This window comes from Mastomys coucha, unplaced genomic scaffold (genome assembly GCF_008632895.1).
Source record: "Mastomys coucha isolate ucsf_1 unplaced genomic scaffold, UCSF_Mcou_1 pScaffold6, whole genome shotgun sequence".
In the NCBI taxonomy this organism is placed as follows: Eukaryota; Metazoa; Chordata; class Mammalia; order Rodentia; family Muridae; genus Mastomys; species Mastomys coucha.
In genome coordinates this window covers 55,780,062-55,788,329 of record NW_022196912.1, presented here as the reverse complement: position 1 = coordinate 55,788,329, position 8,268 = coordinate 55,780,062, and the positions used below count along the sequence as shown (strand labels likewise).

General features: G+C 40.2%; 1 pseudogene; it reads right to left on the bottom strand.

The window, feature by feature from the left end:
- Nucleotides 1-2,182: 2,182 nt before the first annotated feature.
- Nucleotides 2,183-3,866, bottom strand: LOC116080022 (annotated as a pseudogene).
- Nucleotides 3,867-8,268: the final 4,402 nt, after the last annotated feature.

Genomic DNA, 8,268 nt, shown 5'->3' with positions numbered 1-8,268 from the left:
TAAATACAATTTTTTATATTAAAAAAAAAAGAAAGAGTATTTGATTCTCACCAAAGGGAACACACACACACACACACACACACACACACACACACTTTCACTGATTGCTTAGTTAGGATGGTTACTATGTGATAGATCCATGTGCATAATACTTCACTTGAATGACATATATAGTTCAGACAGCAGCAAATGACAGAAGCAAGGACAGAATCTCTGTTGTTTCTGATGGATTTATCCATGTTGTAAATGAGCTAGGTCTGAGAGTTTCTTTTTTTTTTGGTTTTTCAAGACAGGGTTTCTCTGTATAGCCCTGGCTGTCCTGGAACTCACTTTGTTGACCAGGCTGGCCTCGAACTCAGAAATCTGCCTGCCTCTGCCTCCCAAGTGCTGGGATTAAAGGCGTGTGCCACCACCGCCTGGCAAGAGTTTCTTAAATCTGAAAAAAATATTTCAGACATGGTTAGAGAAGAAGACATCATTTATCATGAATGTGTAATATAATAGTGATAAAGCAAATTCATGGAAAAGGGGTAGATGAATGAAGATTGTCTAAGTAGGAGCTCTCCTTATTTTAATATATTTTTTTCTGATGATTAATAATTAATAATTTAATGTGCAGGCAAGAGTTGGGTTTAGAATTGAAAAAAGTATCAGACAATGTAGAAGCAAAAATAAGAGCAAATATAATTCTATCACAATATGAATATGTTCTACATGAATATTTATAACTTCAGCATATTAATATAGCTCTTCCTATGCAAAGAGAAAAACAAAAGGGCAGATAAAGCACAAATGAGGGAAAAAGAATGAATTTCTTCTACACACTATATATGCTTCTATATATAGATATATAAAATATCTATATATAACATATATAGTGTCCTTGTAAAAGCATAGTTCCTAGAGTCAGATTATTTCTGTTTTCATATTCTCTAATTGCTGTGCATAAACTACCAAGCCTCTTTCTTTATTTATGAGTGGGATAACAGTGTGGATTCTAAATATTGATAGAGGTAAAGTACTTACAACTGGGCACGGCTTATGTAAATATTCAGTGAATGCCAACCTTATGATACTTATTATAGCTGTTAGTGTCGATGATTAGAAACCACAAGCTATCAGTGTCTTGTTCAAGGAATCAAATCACTTCCACCCATAAATGAAACATACTACGATTAGAGATGAGCATCAACAAATCATACTTTTTCATTTGTGAGTGGCTATCTGTTAGACATAGCTTCTGGGGCTTACCTAAATATTTCACCAATACTCATTGGAATTTTAAGACTTATGAAGTAAAGTTCAAGGAATGAAGTACATTTTAATTTTAATGGAATTAGTTTCTGTAAATGGGTGAATTGGAAACAGTGTTACAACAGTGTAACCACCAGATGTCAGTATTGTTATAGGTTAATTTTCTTTTCTTTTCTTTTTCAGGACACAAACCCCAGATTTTTAATAAAAAGATTCTCATTTTTGCTGTGCCAGTTTAAGATTATCAATTAGTAAATCTAACAGGAATACTTTTAAAAAGCTACAAATTACATTCTCCCAGCAATGAACAACTCCATTCTTTGAAAGAAAACAAACAGGAAGGTATAGGCATGCTTTGGCTTCCATAAGAAACACAAGTAGCCATATGAAGTTGGAGAAATCCTATTGCACAATGCAATACAGAGGACAACCTAAACACGACACCACCAGGCCAGCAAGGTCAGTACCTAAATAGAGCAGTCCTAAATAGTCTTAAATAGCAGTACCTAAATAGAGCGACACTGAGATAAGACTTCCCCAGTGAACACAGTTCAATTGCATTTTTTTTTTTTTTATTTTCAGAAGGTTCTATACCATTTTATTCAGCAGATTAAATTTTTATAAACGTTTTAAAAAGCAAGGTAGGAGGGGACTATCTATTATGGCATTGTTGAAAATGGTCATTAGTAAATAGCTGCAGATAGTTACTAGGTAGTGCCATGTCTAAAGGTGTGGCTTCCTCGAGCAAGCAGAGGGGTTGGTGGCAAAGGCCTGATTTCCTCATATCCTTAAAACAGGACAGGATGGGATGAGACGGCCACACCAGCTAACCACTGAGGTCACAAGTGGCAGCTAAAAGTGTACCAGAACTTTCTACTCTGTTTGGGACCTCTGTTCTACTCCCTTAACAAAAAGAATTTTCATTTCTGCTCCCAGCTGGACATACTGCTTCTAGAAGTGGCTTATAGTATTCAGACACTCTTCCACCCCTTTTACTTTCTTCTTCTTTTTCTTTTTGGTGGTGTCACTGTCCCCATCTCCAGCCTCACACCCACTTTCTAGCGTAGTTTTGGGTTTTTTATCCTCCTCCTCCTCCTCTTCCTTCTCCTCCTCCTCCTCCTCATCTTCCTCTTTCTCATCCTCCTTCTTCTTTTCCTTCTTCAACTGGGAACTGTTGGGGGGTCTCATCACTTTCACTCTCACCACCCTGCTTCCTTTCTACGATATTTACTGCTTCAGCAGCTAACTGAGGAGCTTGTACTACTTCAGCAACCAGTGCTTTCTTGCCAGAATCACTATAGTCAATGTAATCCTGCTTCCATGTGGCAGGGGTATGGTCTGTGGGTTTGCCATGCTTATCCAGAAGGCCCTGCTTGATCATCATCTTCTTCTGACTTGCTCTTGGACCTAAACCCCACTTGTGAGGATAAGTGTCTCTTTTCATGATCACCCTCTTTATTTTGGCTACTATATCATGGTCACAGGTAGAAATCACTGCTGTAGTCATCAATGCAATCACCATGCAGATAGCTTCCCCCTTAGTGGTAATGACCACAATCTCCTGGTTGACCTCCATGCCATCCTCATATCGAGGAACACCAGGAAGCATGATCTTGGCCCCATAGCAGATTGCATTCACTGCACTACCTTTGATAACTAGACGTTTATGAGATGTCAACAACTTTTCCAAAGGGTAAACAACACGCCACAAATAACTCTCATCCTTATGGTTATCATACAGCCACTGAGCATCGAGTACACCATGCAGTGTGACCATGTGGTCCTTTTCACTCATGACTCCAGGACGCACCCTCTGAAGTTCCTGCATCTGACCACCAACTCCCAGTAAAAAGCCAAGGTGTACGCATAGTGTCTGGATGTAAGTGCCAGCTCCACAGCTCACCCAATCTCCTTTCAGGATCATATTCTATCATTTTGCTCTCGTAGATAGTCCTTACTCGAAGCTGCCTCTTTATTGCAGCAATAAGTGGGGGGTCTCTGAAACAGGGCACCTGTCAGAGTTTCTAGGGCCCTAGAAAGCTGAGTACCCCCTTCAATAGCATTGTGCAGCTGGACAATTCCAACATACTCTTTGGCTGTGCTCTGTTGTGATTTCACCAAACAAGTAGCTCGTTCAACGCACACAATTAAACAACCAGTCACTTTGGGTTCCAGTGTGCTACTGTGGCCAATCTTCTCTATCCAAAGTATTCATCAGATCCAGGCCACCATCTCATGGCAAGAGGGGTTAGAGGGTTTGTCAAGATTAATGAAACCTGTCCTGATATAGTCCCCAACCTTCCTCTTCAGAGGATTTGAACCACAAGGAATAGGTGTATAGTGTGTTGTCTTACATTTAGCTTATCAAAATTCTTTAGTAACAAGGGCCACTGAGAAATGTCTAATTGAGCCACTTTGGATTTTGGTTTGATAAATTCTTCAGCATGCTGTGTTTCGGCTACATCTTCTTGTAATGGCTTCCAGTCTTTTTTCTTCTTATGCTCTTTTGGAAAAGTAATTAGCTTGTGGGGCCAAACACTAGGATGGCTTGGCTGGTAAATGACTCTAGCATGTGTTGGCTTCCCTTCAGGTTCTCCACGTGGCTTCTGCATCCGCCATCTTTAACTGCACAGCGTGTGTCCAGCCCAAGCCACCACCAACTAAAAACCAGAGACTCCTATTATAGGTTAATTTTCGATGTGGCCTTACCTTCTGTTTGACTGTACAGAGTTGCCTTTGGAGGGCTCAGTGTTCCTTCTGCACTGTGGGAGGATCATCTGGTTCTTACACTCTTTCTACCTTCTACATTAGGACTGGGCTCCTTAACTCTGCATTTTGATTGGCTATGGTTTTCTGTAATGGTTTCTACCTGTTGCAAAGAGAAGTTTCCTTGACAAGGGATGAGGACTACACTTATCTGTGGGTTATAAGGACACATGTTTAAAGTGTAGACAGGGATTATGCCGATTAAGTAAAGTGGTGGTTGTAGGCTCTCCGCCAAGACTCATAACTTCACTAGTCCTGACTAGTTGGCTAATCCTAGTACCAGGCATGACTTTCTCTTGTGGAGTAGGTTGAACATCCGATTAGAGAGCTCTTGGTTACTGCCAAGGCACACGTGCCACTACTGCATCCATAGAGTTATTGTGCCGTGCTAGTCATTGTTATGGTTCATAGGCAAAAAGACAATTTTTGAGAGGTACTCCTTTGGATTAAATTTAAGGGGCTGGAGAGATGGCTCAGTGGGTAAGAGCAATGACTGCTCTTCCAAAGGTCCTGAGTTCAAATCCCAGAAACCACATGGTTACTTACGACCATCTGTAATGAGATTTGATGCCCTCTTCTGGTGTGTCTGAAGACAGCTACAATGTACTTACATATAATAAATAAATAAATCTTTAAAAAAAATTAAGTCATGACTCTTGAGTACAGGTGAATTGTCATAAAGTTATGAGTATTACAAAAATAAACTATCTGCATCACATTTTGACAGTAGTTTTTTTATAAAAGCATATGGCTAAAAAGATAGTATCTTCAATTTGTCTTTGAGACAGGGTCTCATGTAGCTCAAACTTAATATATAACAGAGGTTAGCTGCAAACTCTTGATTATTTCCGCTCTATTTTGCAAATATTGGAATCACAAGCATGCATCACCATACTTGGTTTAAGGTCTCATAATGAAGCCCTTGTTATGTGGAAGTTGCTATGTAGACCAGGGTGGCTTCAAACTTTATCCACCTACCTCTTCTTCCCAAGTGTTTGGATTGAAGACTTGAACAGCCACACCTGGCCCAAATGGTAACTACAACATTTATGTTAGATTTAAAAAATTACTTCTGTGTGTGTGAGTGTGTAAGATATATGTATGTATATAAAGAGTATTTTTGTACATGCATACCAGGGAAGGCAGGTGATAACTTATGGGAGTCAGTTCTCTCCATTCACAGTGGATTCCAGGATTGAACTCAGGCCACCAGGTTTGCTTGGGAAATGCTGAGCTGTATTACTGGTCTGATCTCTTTCTCTGCGTCTCTCTGTCTCTGTCGCTCTGTCTCTTTAAGACAGGCTTTCCACTGTCCTAGCCAGTTACTAAATTCTCTATGAAGCAAAGAATAACTTTAAACTTCTTTAAATATATTTTACCTATTATCCCTGAATATATGTGCATGTTCATGTATGTATGGATAGGTGCATGTATGTATATGTGTGAAGGCCAGAGGTGACTTTCCTCAGGAACAAACCATTTTACTTTTGAGATACACTCTTGGTCCTTCCTTGGTACTCACTCGGTAGATTAGGTTGGGCAGTGACATCCAGGCATCCACCTGTTTCTGCTTTTGCAAGGCTGGGATTATATAGGTGCATGCTGTTACATCCAGCATTTTCATGTGATGCTCTAGGAATTAAACTCAGGCTCTGTGCTCTCCTATCAAACATTTTACTAGCTGAGTCATCTCTCTAGCACTTTTCATTTGTTTTTGAGACAGGATCTCATTATGTAGTTCCGGCTGTCTTAAATTTAGAATCCTTTATCAGCCACCCCCCCCCAAATAAGATTACAGACATATGTTTCCATGCCCAGTACCATTATTAATATGGTACCATTCAGGGTTAGTTTGCATTGTACAACACTCCTTATTTAGACAAGGGTGGATACTGTATGCACATTATATTTAGTTATTGTGAGTATATCTAAAATAAACAGTAAGATGTTACATTGCTATAAAAGAACACTTAAGGGTGGATATTTAGAAAGAAAAGAGGTTTGTGTACCCCACCTTTAGGGAAGATGAAGCCCAAGAGTATATGGCTCCATCAGTGTGACTTCAGGTAGAGATCCCATTGATACATGGCAGATAGCAACATTGTGGGAGTCCACACAGGAGAGATCACATGACAAGACAGGAAGCTAGAGATTCTAGGGGGAAGGCTTGTCCTTATGCCGCAATTCACTCTGTGAGGTGGGCTGAGATCCCACGGAAACTATGTGAATTCTCCTGAGTGTGCATCTCATTGGCCTAACTACCAGGTTCCATCTCTTAGGATCTACTATGTTAGCATTATACTATGTCTCAAGCTTTCAGGACGTGGATTCATGGAGGACATGTTAAAACCCCAGAAGATGCCAACAGTGGCTGTCCCTGGGTGGTAGGATAGTAGTTAGACCTTCTTTTCAAAATGAGAAGCAAATTAATTGCAAAATTGTGGTAACTTATGACACACGCATTCTAGTATGGATTACTTTCATGTAGATATGTAATTGAGAGGAACATATCGACTTCCTTGCATGTGCTTGCCGTCTCTCACTCACTGTGAAATGTCAAGGATACTGGTGCCCTAAGCTCAGGGACCTTGCAAGTATAATAAAAGCTATGATGGAAAATGTGCCATTCACATTACAAGATCCCTGGGGAAGGAGATGCTTTAGAGAGAGACTTCTAGGACAGTAAAAGGTGGGCATGGAGCTGGGCTTTGAAGGGCAAGACTAATTTCCACAGCCCTAGCAGAGGGAGTAAGTACATCTGGTGATTGCCTTTCTTGTGTCCTAATCGCCAAAGCCTAGCCAGAGACATCGTCAACAGAGACAGGTGTTGTGGTGACTATTTCGTTTTGTCTTTGCATGTCTATTATATGTCTTGTACAAAGACTTGTCATCTCCAGGCTTGTGAATACATGTAGAATGCAAAACTAACTTTACCAAATTACAAGCTTTTCTTGGTTTTGTTTTGTTTTGAGAGGGGTGTGTGTGTCTCTCTTTGTAGCTCCGACTATCCTGAACTTGAGTTCGGGGGCTGGTCTTGAACTCACAGAAATCAAACCGCCTCTGCCTTTCAGTACTGGAATTAAAAGTGTGTGCTACTATATCTCAATATAAAAAAATGTGTATTAGTGTTTGCTTGCATATGTGTGAGCATGCGTGGAATCCCAGAGGCCAGAAGACAACACTGTGTTTACTGGAACTGGAGGTATCCATAGTTGCGAGCTGCCTATGTGGGTTGAGCCTACATCATCTGCAAGAGCAGTGAGTGCTCTTAACTACTTAGCTATCTCTCCAGCTTCACAGCTTTTAAATCTACATAGTGATTTTGGCTTCTTCTGTGCATGTTTGGGCATGTATCCAGTATTATTGCTCACAGCACATTGGAACAGGAATTTTTAAAGAATTGTGAGAATTATCTTTAAGAGGATATCACATAGAGACCCCCGCCTTTTTCTTGAAATGTAAACAGTCATTATCTAGACTTTCTCTCTCTCTCTTTCTTTCTCTCTCTCTCTCTCTCTATCTTTCTTCCTTCCTTCCTTCCTCCCCTTCTTTCTTTCTTTCTTTCTTTCTTTCTTTCTTTCTTTCTTTCTTTCTTTCTCTCTTTCTTTCTTCCTTCCTTCCTTCCCATCTTTCTTTCTTTCTTTCTTTCTTTCTTTCTTTCTTTCTTTCTTCCTTCCTCTCTCTCTTTCTTTCTTTCGTTCTTTCCTTCTTTTTTACTTTCCCTCTTGTTATGAATATCATTCATACAGTAGATTGAAGGGTGAATGTTATGAGGAATATTTTTCAAATCTCCCCCTCCCCTACTGGGAGCCCATGGGCACTCAGTTTAGTGAATTTAAATAACACATTCAAAAAGGAATGCCTGACAAAAAGTCCTCCTCTCTTCTCTCTCTCTCTCTCTCTCTCTCTCTCTCTCTCTCTTTCTCTCTCTCTCTTCCCTTTTCACTCCCTCTCTCTACCTCTCTCTCTCTCCTCCCCCACCACTTGAGAAAACATACTTTTATGAAGGTTTAAAGTCTACCCTAATCAAATAAGACTGTTGTGTAATTTCCAAGGTCTAGGCGAACAAGATGTTCACTTGGTACACAGCTGAGCATTCAAAGCACACCTTTGCCATCATTTGAGATAGGATCTCCCTATGCAACCAGGCTAGCCTAGAAAGGATTATATAACCTGAAACTGCCATCCCCCTATCTCAGCTTCCTGAGTATAGGATTAGAGGGTGTGAATGGCTATGGCTGCTCTAAA